At 41.5% G+C, this 14,514-nt stretch overlaps 1 pseudogene; it reads left to right on the plus strand.

Moving 5' to 3' along the window:
* The first annotated feature begins 2,363 nt into the window (after positions 1-2,363).
* On the plus strand, positions 2,364-4,086 carry LOC6050554 (annotated as a pseudogene).
* The last annotated feature ends 10,428 nt before the right edge of the window (positions 4,087-14,514 follow it).

Here is a 14,514-nt window from a genome sequence, read left to right on the forward strand (position 1 = left end):
CAGGTTTTTAGGTTATGTTGCAGTTAAAAATAGATGATTGTTTATTTTTAATTTATTTTATTTTTCATGTAATTTGCACATTTCCCCACAGTAAAAAATCAATTATTTCATTATACTTGTTGTGTCGCGGATCTTCACGTACATCTTGGTGTCGTCTTCCGGTTGGTCTTCCAGTTCTCCTCGTCGCTCGGCATCTTGGCCGAAATTTTTTGGCGTTGTCTTCCGGGTCCGGATTTTGTCAGCCATCTTTTCGAGCCGACGCCAGCGTGCGGGGCAGCATCTTGATCAAGAAGGACTATTGCTCCTCGACTAGCCGCAGATACGGCGGGGTGCGGCGCCACCGTTTATGTCCCATGGATTGATGGCCACCGGAGTACGGGACAACTTCGGTTTACGAACTTCTGGAGCAGGTGTTTTGCGGTCGTTACAGCTTCCGTTCAACAAACTGCGTGGAACAACACGGAGACGCTGGGTTGTTAGCAGGATCAGATTGGAATATGTTTGGTTACCTGAAAAAAGATAACGTCATTCGGCTGAATAATCATATCCAAATCATATCTAGAGTTTTGTTGTTGAAACAAAGGGAATCTCATGACAGATATCATACTCAAAAAATCTGTGAAAATTCATAAAATAATTAATTGTGGAATATTCAAAAGTTTAACTTTCAATGTAAAATTTTGAAAACAAATTAATTAAAAAAGTAGTTAATTAAACCTTATTTTTTTCAGAAAATAAAGATTAAAGCAAATTTAAGACAACAAAATATTCTAACATTTTAAATTTCAAATTAAAAATCAACATTAACGCAAGTTTTATGGAGAAACCCCATCTGGACCTGTTTAAATATTTTTGATTTTTTTTAATTAAAATGCATGTGTTTCTGAAGACCCCAAAGTCCATGCTTTGAAGAAGCTAAGAACTTAAAAGACTTTAAATAATTTTAAAATGTTCGAATGATTAAATTAATCGTAAAAATTCAAAATATCTGAATAATTTAAAAATGAAATTTAATGTTTGATATTTTTGAAATTTACAAATATCAAGAATTAAAAGAATACACTCAAAACTCGATGGTTTGACACAAACTGTTGTCAAACGAAAGGGGTCACTTTTTAGTTTGACACCCATTTTACAAACGAAAAAGTGACCCGGTGGTTGGCTGAGTGTAATACAACATAAAAATTTAAGAGATTAAAAATTGTAGAACCTAAGAATTCAAAATTATTGATTTTTTTTTTAGAATTTAGAGTTTTAGAACTTTAAAATTCTGAAATACTAAAATTCTTATTGTGGTTTGGTTGAGCGTTTTAGCAGAATGCATTACTGTGAATACAAAGAGACGAGTTGTTCCTTTATATAGCGGAATTAAAAGGAACAACTCGTCTCTTTGTATTCACAGTAAAATTCTTAATTTCTATAAATCTTTAATTCTAAAATTTTAAGATCACAAAATTCTAAAATTAAAAAAAATTAATCCTAAAATTCTAAAAAAATCTAAAAATTTTAGAATTTTAGAATTTCAGAATTTTAGAATTTTAGAATTTTAGAATTTTAGAATTTTAGAATTTTAGAATTTTAGAATTTTAGAATTTTAGAATTTTAGAATTTTAGAATTTTAGAATTTTAGAATTTTAGAATTTTAGAATTTTAGAATTTTAGAATTTTAGAATTTTAGAATTTTAGAATTTTAGAATTTTAGAATTTTATAATTTTAGAATTTTAGAATTTTAGAATTTTAGAATTTTAGAATTTTAGAATATTAGAATTTTAGAATTTTAGAATTTTAGAATTTTAGAATTTTTGAATTGTTGAATTTTTGAATTTTCGAATTTTCGAATTTTCGAATTTTAAAATTTTAGATTTTTAGAATTTTTGAATTATTTTAGAATTTTATTCTAAGTGTTTGAAATAAAAAAAGATATTGCGTTTGTCGTCCTTTCGACCAATCGATATCGAAACGGTAAAACCAAAACCGCGCGACAGCTTGTACGACGTGCGACATTTTTCAAACAGGGTGGTAGTAGATAAAAAAATAACCTATCACTACGTCTACTTTTCAAGCCTCAGTTCTGATTTATATTCAAAATAATTAATTTTTCATGATTTCCCCCATACATTTTAAATGCAGTTTACCACTCGCGTGACAGCTGCCGCCATGCTCATTTCTCTCTTGTTTCTCTCTCGCTCTCTCCAACTTTTTGACAACTTCTGTCAGAGCAAACTGTCAAACGTCGTCGGTCAAATCGTGTGAGCTGTTCAGCAGAAGGAAAATTCTACAGTTTTTGGTGATTTTTCGGTGGAAAAATTGTTCTGCCGACGTTTGCGAATACTCCAGCTGCTCGCTGCTGGCTGGTGGCCCCATGGCTACTAATCCTTCCAGCGGGACATTTCGCTGGGCCGCCACAACGGAAAACAGTCTGCCACTGGCGGTTCCACTGTTCCATAAGGTAAGATTCTGTAGCGGAGCGGGGAGGAGGTTATGTTCTTACTGGCTAACATCCGAGTCATTGTCCGGGTATTTTCTCTTCTATTCGGCAGCCTGCGGAGAATCTGGTCAAACTTCAGGACGATGGCGAATCCAGCAGCATCAAAATGGACTTTGATCACGGAACGACGACGCTCGGGTTCCTGTTCCAGGGTGAAGTTATTCTGGCGGTCGATTCCCGTGCCACCGGCGGTCAGTTTATCGGTTCGCAGACGGTGAAGAAGATTGTCGAGATTAACGAATACCTGCTGGGAACGTTGGCGGATGGTGCGGCCGATTGTGTGTACTGAGATTGGCTGCTGGCCAAGGAGTGCCGAATCTAAAAGTTGCGCAACAAGGAACGCATTTCGGTGGCCGCGACCAGCAAAATCATGTCCAACAGTGTGTACTACTACAAGGGCATGGGTATCAGCATGAGAATGATGTTGGCCGGGTACGACAAGCACGGTCCTCAGCTGTGTTACATCGATTCCGAGGGAACGCGCACCCCCGGCAAGGTCTTCTAGGTCAGTGTCAGTGGTTCGATTTACACGTACGGCGTGCTCGGTTTCGGCGATTGGTCGGACTTGTCGGATGATGACGCGCATGATCTGGGACGACACGCCATCTACCACGTGACGCACCTGGATAGAGGTGGTGCACAAGTACGGGGCGGACGCGCTGAGGCTGTACCTCATCAATTCACCGGATGTGCGCGCGGAGAATTTGCGGTGAGTTTGATATCTTGAGCATTTCTCTAGAAGTCGTTGCTAATAATGATGTCCCTTTCAGCTTCAAGGAAGACGGCGTCAAGGACATCATGAAGGACGTGTTCCTGCCGCGTTTCGCTTCCTGTTGCAGAAAATTGATCGGTTCGAGAAGGAGGACAAGATTGTATATCGATATGACGTGGGTTGTCACGCAAGCAAGCGCCCGCTGATGACGGAAGCTGCGATTAAGAGATCGAGGACAACAACACGCTGGACCGGACCCAAGAAGAAGGCGTCTGTCTGAGGTGTAGTTGGGACAGACATGGCTCGGACAAATGGCATTCAAAAAAGTTAGTTAGTTTGAAACAAATGGTAATATTGAGTGATGCATTGGAATAGGGGAAGAAGAACAAGTGTAGGCCTAGGTTCTGATAGTCGAGGAGAACTATTTGCATTTATTTTTGAATAAAATAAAATAAAAAACAGCGAGGGGGGGTCAGGGGGTAGAGCGACGTCCTTGGTCTGCGGTGAAATCAGCATGTTCTTCCGGGGAACAACGTCCACGTTGTCCTGGGCGATCATCTTTTCCTCCCACTTCAGCATGTCTTCGCGGTACTTGGCCACAGCGGCGGCCGCTCGTCGATGGGAGTTTTCTTCTGAGTCTCGCTCAGCTTGCACCACTGCTCCGAGATGGATTTGTTCTGGGATCGATACTCGTCCCGGGGAGATTTTTTGATCCTGGCAGTACAGCAGGAACCCGTTCAACGGTCACTTCGGATTGCCCAGATCTTAGATGCGAATAGCTTCTCGTACTATCTGGAGTGTCCTGCGAGATCTATCGTCGCCGTGTTGTTTTTGTTGAGAATCACGTCCAGCACGGGTCCTTGAGTTCAATTTGTTGGGTGGCGACGCGCGGTCAATTATGTGGCATTGTGTGCGAAAAGAAAAGAATTTTATTTCGTGTTTCATCCTGGTTGGCTTGCCCACAAGCAGAAGAAAATCAGTTCAATTTGTTGGGTGGTGACGCGCGGTCAATTATGTGGCATTGTGTGTGAAAAGAAAAGAATTTTATTTCGTGTTTCATCCTGGTTGGCTTGCCCACAAGCAGAAAATCAGTTCAATTAATTGGGTGGTGACGCGCGGTCAATTATGTGGCATTGTGTGTGAAAAGAAAAGAATTTTATTTCGTGTTTCATCCTGGTTGGCTTGCCCACAAGCAGAAGAAAATCAGTTCAATTTGTTGGGTGGTGACGCGCGGTCAATTATGTGGCATTGTGTGTGAAAAGAAAAGAATTTTATTTCGTGTTTCATCCTGGTTGGCTTGCCCACAAGCAGAAGAAAATCAGTTCAATTTGTTGGGTGGTGACGCGCGGTCAATTATGTGGCATTGTGTGTGAAAAGAAAAGAATTTTATTTCGTGTTTCATCCTGGTTGGCTTGCCCACAAGCAGAAGAAAATCAGTTCAATTTGTTGGGTGGTGACGCGCGGTCAATTATGTGGCATTGTGTGTGAAAAGAAAAGAATTTTATTTCGTGTTTCATCCTGGTTGGCTTGCCCACAAGCAGAAGAAAATCAGTTCAATTTGTTGGGTGGTGACGCGCGGTCAATTATGTGGCATTGTGTGTGAAAAGAAAAGAATTTTATTTCGTGTTTCATCCTGGTTGGCTTGCCCACAAGCAGAAGAAAATCAGTTCAATTAGTTGGGTGGTGACGCGCGGTCAATTATGTGGCATTGTGTGTGAAAAGAAAAGAATTTTATTTCGTGTTTCATCCTGGTTGGCTTGCCCACAAGCAGAAGAAAATCAGTTCAATTAGTTGGGTGGTGACGCGCGGTCAATTATGTGGCATTGTGTGTGAAAAGAAAAGAATTTTATTTCGTGTTTCATCCTGATTGGCTTGCTCAAGTCCTTCCTACATCATCGTTGATCGGGAGGCACGACGTCGTGTGAATTGTTGCATTAAAATAAGTTTAAGTATTACTGTAAATGACTGTAAAAAAGTCCTTCCTATATCATCAATGTCGTCTGGGTAATCGTGATGAAAAATTACATTTATTTAGTATTTAAATACCTGTGCGCGAGTGTTTTGGTGTGCTAATTAGAAAGACCTTCTCATAGCATCGTTGCTCGGAAGGCTCGCCGACGGGTTTGTTATGAAAGTCCTCCCCATAGCATCGTAGCTCGGGAGGCATCGAAAAGCCAATACCTTATCCTACTAACCCAAAAAAAAATAATCACGTGATGCTTGAAGGAGATGCTGTGGATTCAACGGTCTCAAGCGGTATCAACAAGTATATAGCGAAAAACTATGTGCTTGATGAGTCTGCAACTTCAACTATCGGACTAACATTCCTCCCTTTTGTTGAACTGCAGGCTTCTTAAGAGGGCGCCGGTATTGACTAATAAAGTCGGGGTCTTCAGGGGTTAAACAGTGAACGGATGGTTGGCTCCCACTGATCATTTTTGATTCATTGTTTAACTTCAGCTGATCTGTCAATAACGGAGTAGCAGCTCATTGGCAGTCAACCATGCTCATGCTCATGCTCATGCTCAATCACGTCCAGCACGGGTCCTTTTCTTTGAACACTCGGGTCGTTTTGTTTTACGTCTCCATACTACACCCGGACACTGCTCGGCAAGGTCATTCCGTGTGTTGTTCCGGAACGTTTTGTTCTGCTCTTTCTGGGCGTTGGTCGTTATCGTCACCTTAAAAAAGGAAGCCAACTGCGGAAGAATCTCTAATGCGGAAACTGATGCATCACCTGTTGTATACCGTAATGGATCGATACCTACCTAGTGCGGAAACAGAACAACCCAGCACTTCTTGCACCTATTGGAGACTGAAATGACCACACCGCCTGTTATCTGCAGACCAAGGATTAATTACTCAAAATGTAATATAATCTGACCACGATAAAGCGGTCTTTTTGATGACCCCTACCCCGAGACCCACTTGAATAACATTTTATTTCAAAAATGAATTTTACACATAATAAGATAAAGTATAAAAACAAATCGAAATCGAACCATTTGAAACGCGGAACTTGTCGAACTCTTACTTCTTCATCGGATTTGTTGTCTACTGCCAGACGAGGAACCTTCGCCAGCGTTGGCCATGATGCAGTGGTTGGAACCTCCTGCTTGCGTACGACGGCTATCCGGTGCAGGGCGCGTTGCTGATGTTGGCGAGCAACCCCGCAGAGGGATTCTGAGTAGGACGGTTGTGTGAAGATTCCGGCCGGGCGGTGTTGGACCCTGAAAGGAGGGAATGTTTGTTTCCGGGGTTAATTTAAAGATCATTTTTTAGGTGAAGTGTGGTATTACGACGACGGATCAGTAAGAATACGCCAAACGTTTGCGTTCCTGGTACTTCAACTTGCCCGGTTCCTAACATTCTGCACTTCATAGTCTTCCTCGGCCACTCACACGAAATACTCTTCTGGGTTGGTGACCGAGGAGGCAGACGGTCCCCGGTCGATAGCGGACTGTCCGGTATGTTGTTCTGCAGATCGTACGTGTTCGAACCCCACGTATCGAACGATTCCGAGAAGTAGTACTAATTGAACATGGTCCCGGCGGAAAGTGGGCCGGGCGTAATCCTCCGGCTGCGGATCCACCGCCGGATAGATGATGTGCGTCGCCTTTTCCTCGTCCGATGCCTTCTAGTTCTGGTGGTTGATCGCGTGATGATGAGGTTCGCCGTTTGCTTGCCCACCTCCGGCCCGATATATACGCTCGGCAGCCGCAGCAGCATCTGGATGACGGGGTTCTTGTGCATCGGATTTCGAAACGGTGCACTTGACCGATTTAATCGAACATACCAAAACATAAACAAAAATAAAAACAACTCCTACCGTTGCGCCCTGTAAATCAGTTCTAATAAAAAATTACAGAGAAACCGGGATTTTGACTATTTTCAAAAATCTTAGGCTAAGGAAATGTAAAAATGTTATTACTCTTCTCATTGAAAAGTGCCAGCGACAAAATTGGGCGAAAAGTTCATCGCCCGGAGATCGCGAGTTGGCGCGAGCGAATGAACACCGCGAAAAAAGATTCGGGGGTGCATTGGGGTTAAATGATTATTTCGTTATTCGATTTAATTAGAAAATAATTATTTTTTCGTAAATATCGCTACTTTGATGCGATGTAATTAATTTTTACAGTAAGTTAGGCAGTGTTACATCAAATTTTCTCCTGTCTCGTCAGAGGCGCTGGAGCAGAAATCCCACGTTAGAGGAAGGCCATGCCCCGGGGGGCGTAGTGCCAATAGTTTCGTACATCAAATTTGACCTTTCAAACGCACTAGAATGGCCAAATTTTAAAACAACAATGTTTGCCAATTTGACCATTTTACCCCCAATTCCCCTTGTAGAACAAAAGAAAAGTTCATCCGCGGACTGTTAGCAGCGCGCTGTTTTGTTTGCTAGATCAACATTTGGAAATGTCGAACGTTAAAGGAAATCGCTCAATAAATGGAAATTAACCGATTTCAAATGTTTTGGCCGCAAATGAAAGTTTAGGGTGGCTAATTTTTTATTCCGATCTGTAAAACTTGCTCTGGCGAGGGTTCTGGGCACTGCGGCAATCGATTTTAACGGCGGGTTGCTTCCGGTTGCATTTGATTTGCGGAGAAGGTTTTTCAATCCATCAGGGGCTTATTGGGGGCAACAGTTTCGGTAATCCGGAACTTCTGGTAAGTTTAATATTTGCAGTGTTTAGCATGAAAAACAAACATAGACTAACTACTTTTTTCGAAAAATCATAACTCCTCGACATTTTAACCGATTTCAATTGTCTTATACGCAAATGAAAGGTGATAAGTTAGCCTTTCAAAGAAAAATAGTAAAAAGTTTCAAAAATCTAGCCTAACATATGAAAATGGCGTATGAAACTTTAAAATGCCGTTTTGACGGTGTCTGCCCTAGTAACATTTTAGGTTTTAAGTAGGCCATAAAAGCCTATTTAGGCCGTATGCGGGTTTTAAGAACCATGATAAAACCTGTAAGTTTAAAAATGTTACTAGGGTGGACCAGAGCCTATGTCTGGAAATATTTTTATCGGATTCCCCGGACATTTTTACATAACATACTGAAAAATGGGAGGAGTTCATTAACAGGATTCCAAGATATGATTTTTTGAAAATAAAATCCGTGTTTTTACGCGCCGCGCAAAAACCGGAGAATGACGAATTTGGCAAAAAATCATCTTTTATCACTAAAACTGCGATAACTTTAAAATTTCAACGATGACATGTCTGGGTACCAAAAGTTGCGTCTTTTAATTAAAACAATTTTGATCCCCAAACATCTATAGGTCATCGCTGAAATTTTAAAGTTATCGCAGTTTTAGTGAAAAAGTTGATTTTTTGCCAATTTCGGCATTCTCCGGTTTTTGCGCGGAGCGTCAAAAACACGGATTTTATTTTCAAAAATCATATCTCGAATCCTGTTAGGGACCATCCATATACCACGTGGACAATTTAGGGAGGGAGGTATGGCGATTGTCCATGCTCCATACAAAAAGTTTTTTTGTATGGTCAATTGTTCACGAGGGGAGGGGGTTTGGGTTTTCAAAAAAGTGTCCACGTAGTTTGTGGATGGTCCCTTAATGAACTCCTCCCATTTTTGGTTTGTTACGTAAAATGTCCGGGAAATCCGCTAAAAATATTTCCAGACATAAGCTCTTTGGTTCAGACACCGTCAAAACGGCATTTTAAAGTTTCATACGCCCTTTTCATATGTTAGGCTAGATTTTTGAAACTTCTTACTATTTTTCTTATCACCAACTTATCACCTTTCATTTGCGTATAAGAAAATTGAAATCGGTTAAAATGGCGAGGAGTTATGATTTTTCGAAAAAAATGGTTTTTGCGAAAATCGACGAAAATTTCCATTTTTCAGACCACCGGCGCAGGTCACCCCAATGGCCAAACAAAAAAATACGGGTCGAATTATTTCGGCCAGGGAACCCTCAGAAAAATTTTGAGCCCGATCCGAGCACTTTTGTTTTTTCCATGCTGTTTTCGTGGGGAATTGCTGCATATAGACCTCCATTGATCACGCATGATCTCAGGGGGTACCGGAAAACAAACCCCGTAATGGCGGACAATAGGGTCCTAAAGCCCTAATTCAATTGTTATGTTCAACGGTAAAAAACAGATTAAAAACCATCTCTGATCACTTTTTTCATTTAAATGCAAAAATAGGACAGGACTGTTGCCCCCGAATAAGCCCCTGGTGGATTGAAAACCTTCTCCGCAAATTAAATGCAACCGGAAGCAACCCGCCGTTAAAATCGATTGCCGCAGTGCCCAGAACCCTCGCCAGAACAAGTTTTACAGATCGGAATCAAAAATTAGCCACCCTTACCTTTCATTTGCGGCCAAAACATTTGAAATCGGTTAATTTCCATTTATTGAGCGATTTCCTTTAACGTTCGACATTTCCAAATGTTGATCTAGCAAACAAAACAGCGTGCTGCTGACAGTTCGCGGATGAACTTTTCTTTTGTTCTACAAGGGGAATTGGGGGTAAAATGGTCAAATTGGCAAACATTGTTGTTTTAAAATTTCTAGTGCGATTGAAAGGTCAAATTTGATATAACAATGCCTAATTTACTGTAAAAATTAATTACATCGCATCAAAGTAGCGATATGTACGAAAAAATAATTATTTTCTAATTAAACCGAATAACGAAATAATCATTTAACCCCAATGCACCCCCGAATCTTTTTTCGCGGTGTTCATTCGCTCGCGCCAACTCGCGATCTCCGGGCGATGAACTTTTCGCCCAATTTTGTCGCTGGCACTTTTCAATGAGAAGAGTAATATTGTATTCACATATTTGTCCATTATCTCTTACTTATTGAAACATAACTGTTCAAAATCAGTGTTTTCAAATAAAATATTTAAAATCCAGAGTTACTACTCGATACGGTAACTGTTTACGTCACGGTGGTGCCATCTGTTGGTATAAATTTAGTTCATCATAACTACCGCCAGGGGGATTTGGCGTTGAACAAGTGCGAACCTGGTGGCAATGGGGTACGGGCAGCCGGGGGTGCGCGTTCCCTCGGAATCGATGTAACACAGCTGAGGACCGTGCTTGTCGTACCCGGCCAACATCATTCTCATGCTGATACCCATGCCCTTGTAGTAGTACACACTGTTGGACATGATTTTGCTGGTCGCGGCCACCGAAATGCGTTCCTTGTTGCGCAACTTTTAGATTCGGCACTCCTTGGCCAGCAGCCAATCTCAGTACACACAATCGGCCGCACCATCCGCCAACGTTCCCAGCAGGTATTCGTTAATCTCGACAATCTTCTTCACCGTCTGCGAACCGATAAACTGACCGCCGGTGGCACGGGAATCGACCGCCAGAATAACTTCACCCTGGAACAGGAACCCGAGCGTCGTCGTTCCGTGATCAAAGTCCATTTTGATGCTGCTGGATTCGCCATCGGCCTGAAGTTTGACCAGATTCTCCGCAGGCTGCCGAATAGAAGAGAAAATACCCGGACAATGACTCGGATGTTAGCCAGTAAGAACATAACCTCCTCCCCGCTCCGCTACAGAATCTTACCTTATGGAACAGTGGAACCGCCAGTGACAGACTGTTTTCCAAGTTGTGGCGGCCCAGCGAAATGTCCCGCTGGAAGGATTAGTAGCCATGGGGCCACCAGCCAGCAGCGAGCAGCTGGAGTATTCGCAAACGTCGGCAGAACAATTTTTCCACCGAAAAATCACCAAAAACTGTAGAATTTTCCTTCTGCTGAACAGCTCACACGATTTGACCGACGACGTTTGACAGTTTGCTCTGACAGAAGTTGTCAAAAGTTGGAGAGAGCGAGAGAGAAACAAGAGAGAAATGAGCATGGCGGCAGCTGTCACGCGAGTGGTAAACTGCATTTAAAATGTATGGGGGAAATCATGAAAAATTAATTATTTTGAATATAAATCAGAACTGAGGCTTGAAAAGTAGACGTAGTGATAGGTTATTTTTTTATCTACTACCAGGAGAAATTTTACTCGTATACCTTGCATGGTTTCGGAGATTTTTGAAAAAAACTGATTTTCCCCATATAAATTTAAATTTCTTACCACTACTCGTACAGCGCCATCTCTGAGAAATTTCGACGTGGCATGTACCCCATAGAAATGTGGTCAAAGACAAACTTATGGGAAATTGGGCGAGCATTCCGGTAAAAATATTTACGAGACTGAAAAATCAAGTCGGTCATATAGAAATTGCCAAAAACCACCAAAAAACCTATTTTTTCAACATTTTTATTTTTAAAACCGCCGTAACTTCACAAGGATTGGACTTAAGACAATGGTCAATATGGAGACTTTTATGTAAAATTGTCTGGAGAATCGATTCCCGTATTCGGTTTTTGAAAATTTTGACGTTTAGAGCACTTTAAAAAAAAACAGTTTCAGTAAATGATTTTTGTATTTTTTTAGGTGAGTTGCTCCATCCTGCATTTTTCGTGAGTCTTTTTGTAACATCTTAAGCAATTTTCACAAAAATTTTGAACGAAAAAAAATCGTGGGCTGACCTTCAAATTTGACTTTTAAACTTAAAAATCAAAAAATCTCATAAAAGTGGATTGTTTTTTTCTTCCAGTTTATTTTTTTCGGAAAGCCCGTCAAATTTCCTACAAGTTTGCCTTTGACCACTTTTTGATACGATGCAACGGCTACGAGATACAGCAATACTTAAATTACGAAATACAAAAATATTTAAAACACTTACGCCCTTCTCAAATGTCATTATCGAGTGTAACTGGCTCAATATACACAAAAATGGCTTATATATGCCTGGGATAACATGTCTACAAAGTTTCATTGAAATCGGAGAGGGTCGAGAAAAAAGTACCTAAAAATTACTGTTTTGGGCTGGAATTGCTCGTTTCTGGAAAAAAAATGAACACAAAGTATCATTTCCTTGACGAAAAAACAAACAAAAATACTTATCTGACTAAAAAATTTGCCCGTTGTCGATCCAGCGATAGACCAGACTTTCTATCCAGTTCCGGCTCGAGTTCCAAACATTCGTTGCGATCTGCACCTTCAGCTGCAGTGGTGGCAAAGGTGAGGGCATGTTTTTCTTACGACGATGATCGCAAAAGTCGTCCCGGCGTTGACTTCTGCGCCGTATGACCTGGAGGAAAAGTATTCGAAAACTTGAAGGGCAGCCCGCAGTCCGCTTTTTCAGCCTCGAACAAAACAAATGACAGCTTACCTTGATGCCTTCGATTTCACCACCACCGTCGCAGCAGTTGGAGATCCAGCTGTGAGTTTGGAGCTCGAGCAGGAACTGGTCCGAAACTTCAATCAAAACAGAAACATCCATCCTACTCCGCTGCGAGTTTATTTTGAAGCTTGCTTTGACGGGCCAGATTTGACAGATTGTGTCCAAAACGTTGACGAGGGAATGCCCGGTGCTGAAAATTCATTGAGAATCGAGTGTTAATCATGGTATAAACAAAGGCGCATTCCACATTACCGATTTTAAAACGACCGCTTCCATCAACATCTCGGTGCGAACTGTTTTATTTTGTTTTGCTGTCACACCGAATGTTATTATTGTAGTTTACATTAGCTTCGCATTTACATGAGACTTTTTTACATGGTTTCTAACATTTACACTGTTCAGATTGATAAATATTTGACAAATTGGTAACAATTTACATGAAATATAACAATTACATTCAATTAGATTTTACATAACTGACTTTTACATCAGATTTAGCGCTTTACATTTGATTTAAAATTTACATGTGGCAAGTTTACATTGACAACACAATTTACATGACGTGAAAATTTACATATTTTTTTCTGTGTATGTTCTATTTTAAAATGATTGAAGCGGGCAGCAAAAGGAAATTCTGATTTTAAAAAGTTGTTTCGCAGGTAGGGGACGCTTTCTCGTCGACGGCCAAGTGGAATAACGCTGGACTGGAATCGAACGGACGACGGGTAGGATGTTCGGTGTTACTGCTGCTACCCGCTGCCGACTGAGCCATCTTCGCATTTTATAAACGAGCGGCAAAAGCATCAACTTGTTCAGGTCGAGGCTCAGGCAGTGGGCCAGCGAAGTATGAGAGCGATAGAAAGAGAACCAGATATAACTATTTTTAGTTCGGGTAGTTTTGAAGTCAACGTTTGGCAGAAATACATTGGATATACGATTTACATTAAATAGGAATTTACAGGAAGCCGAACACGGGTAGAAATTCATCAGATTTGAGTTTCCATGCTCAACGTTTCCATTAGATTCATGATTTACATTAGATTTAGATTCACATTGGAGAAATTTCCATGACTGTTTACTCTTTACATCATATTTTAACATTACATTGAGTGAGTTTACATTAGAAACAGTAATTACGTGCTGTGTAAATTTACATATTTTTCTGTGTAGTACGCGAGCGTACAATTGAAAAATCGCTCTCGCTCGGCACGGAGTGCGGTACTTGATGGAGCGTAGACATTGCAGAGCGTTGTGTTTTGGACACGCAGCGCAATGAGGCAGCCGTCCAAACTCATTTCGACGTGGCTGTATGTGCTCTTTTAGAGCGATCGCGGGTCCGCGCCTTGCGTGGTCCACGATGCAAATAATGTTGAACCCGGGAATCGTGAGACGCTTGTTTTCGATTTCTTGCAAAAATACGATGTCGAGTTCTTTAGTACGGACGAAGCTTCGCAGGGCGTCGATCTTTGGGCGTTAGTAATGTTGTTAATATTTAGGTTGTAAGACGAGAAATTGAAAATTATATTTCCTTTCTCGTCGTCGGCGTCGTTTTCTTCGTATTTTGGTTTTTTACCCTTTGGGCGAAGTTTTCTGCTGCTTGTCGACGAATCGGTGTCATGACCATAGGATTTTTCACGGCCAGATTTTTTTAAACCTGCACCTCCAGCGGGGGTGTGAACACTGCCCGATGGCTGCACGTCCTGGGGTGAGGGCATCAAAAAAGATGAGCCGCTTCCCTCGTCGGTTGGTTTTTCTTGGAAGTTGCCCGAACTCGGGCTTACCGCCGCTTGGCTTCAACTTCCCGCCATTTGGTTTCGGCTTGGGTTTCTGCGGGTTGAGCGGCTGCTGCGGGTTGGGCTGCAGCTGCGGCATCGCCGGTTTCGTCGGCTGCTTGACAGCGTCGGCAAAGTTTTTCTGCACAAGCAGTTTTTTGTTCTGCACACAACCCACGCCGATATCGAGGTAGTCATGGCAGTGTTTACAGGTGGCCTTCTGAGCATAATACTGGCACTTTGTGTCCTCGCCGTTGATTGTGATCCAGGACCCAATGTTCTCCCGAACCACCATCTTGGCTACGCGG

This window comes from Culex quinquefasciatus, chromosome 1 (genome assembly GCF_015732765.1).
Source record: "Culex quinquefasciatus strain JHB chromosome 1, VPISU_Cqui_1.0_pri_paternal, whole genome shotgun sequence".
Taxonomy (NCBI): Eukaryota; Metazoa; Arthropoda; class Insecta; order Diptera; family Culicidae; genus Culex; species Culex quinquefasciatus.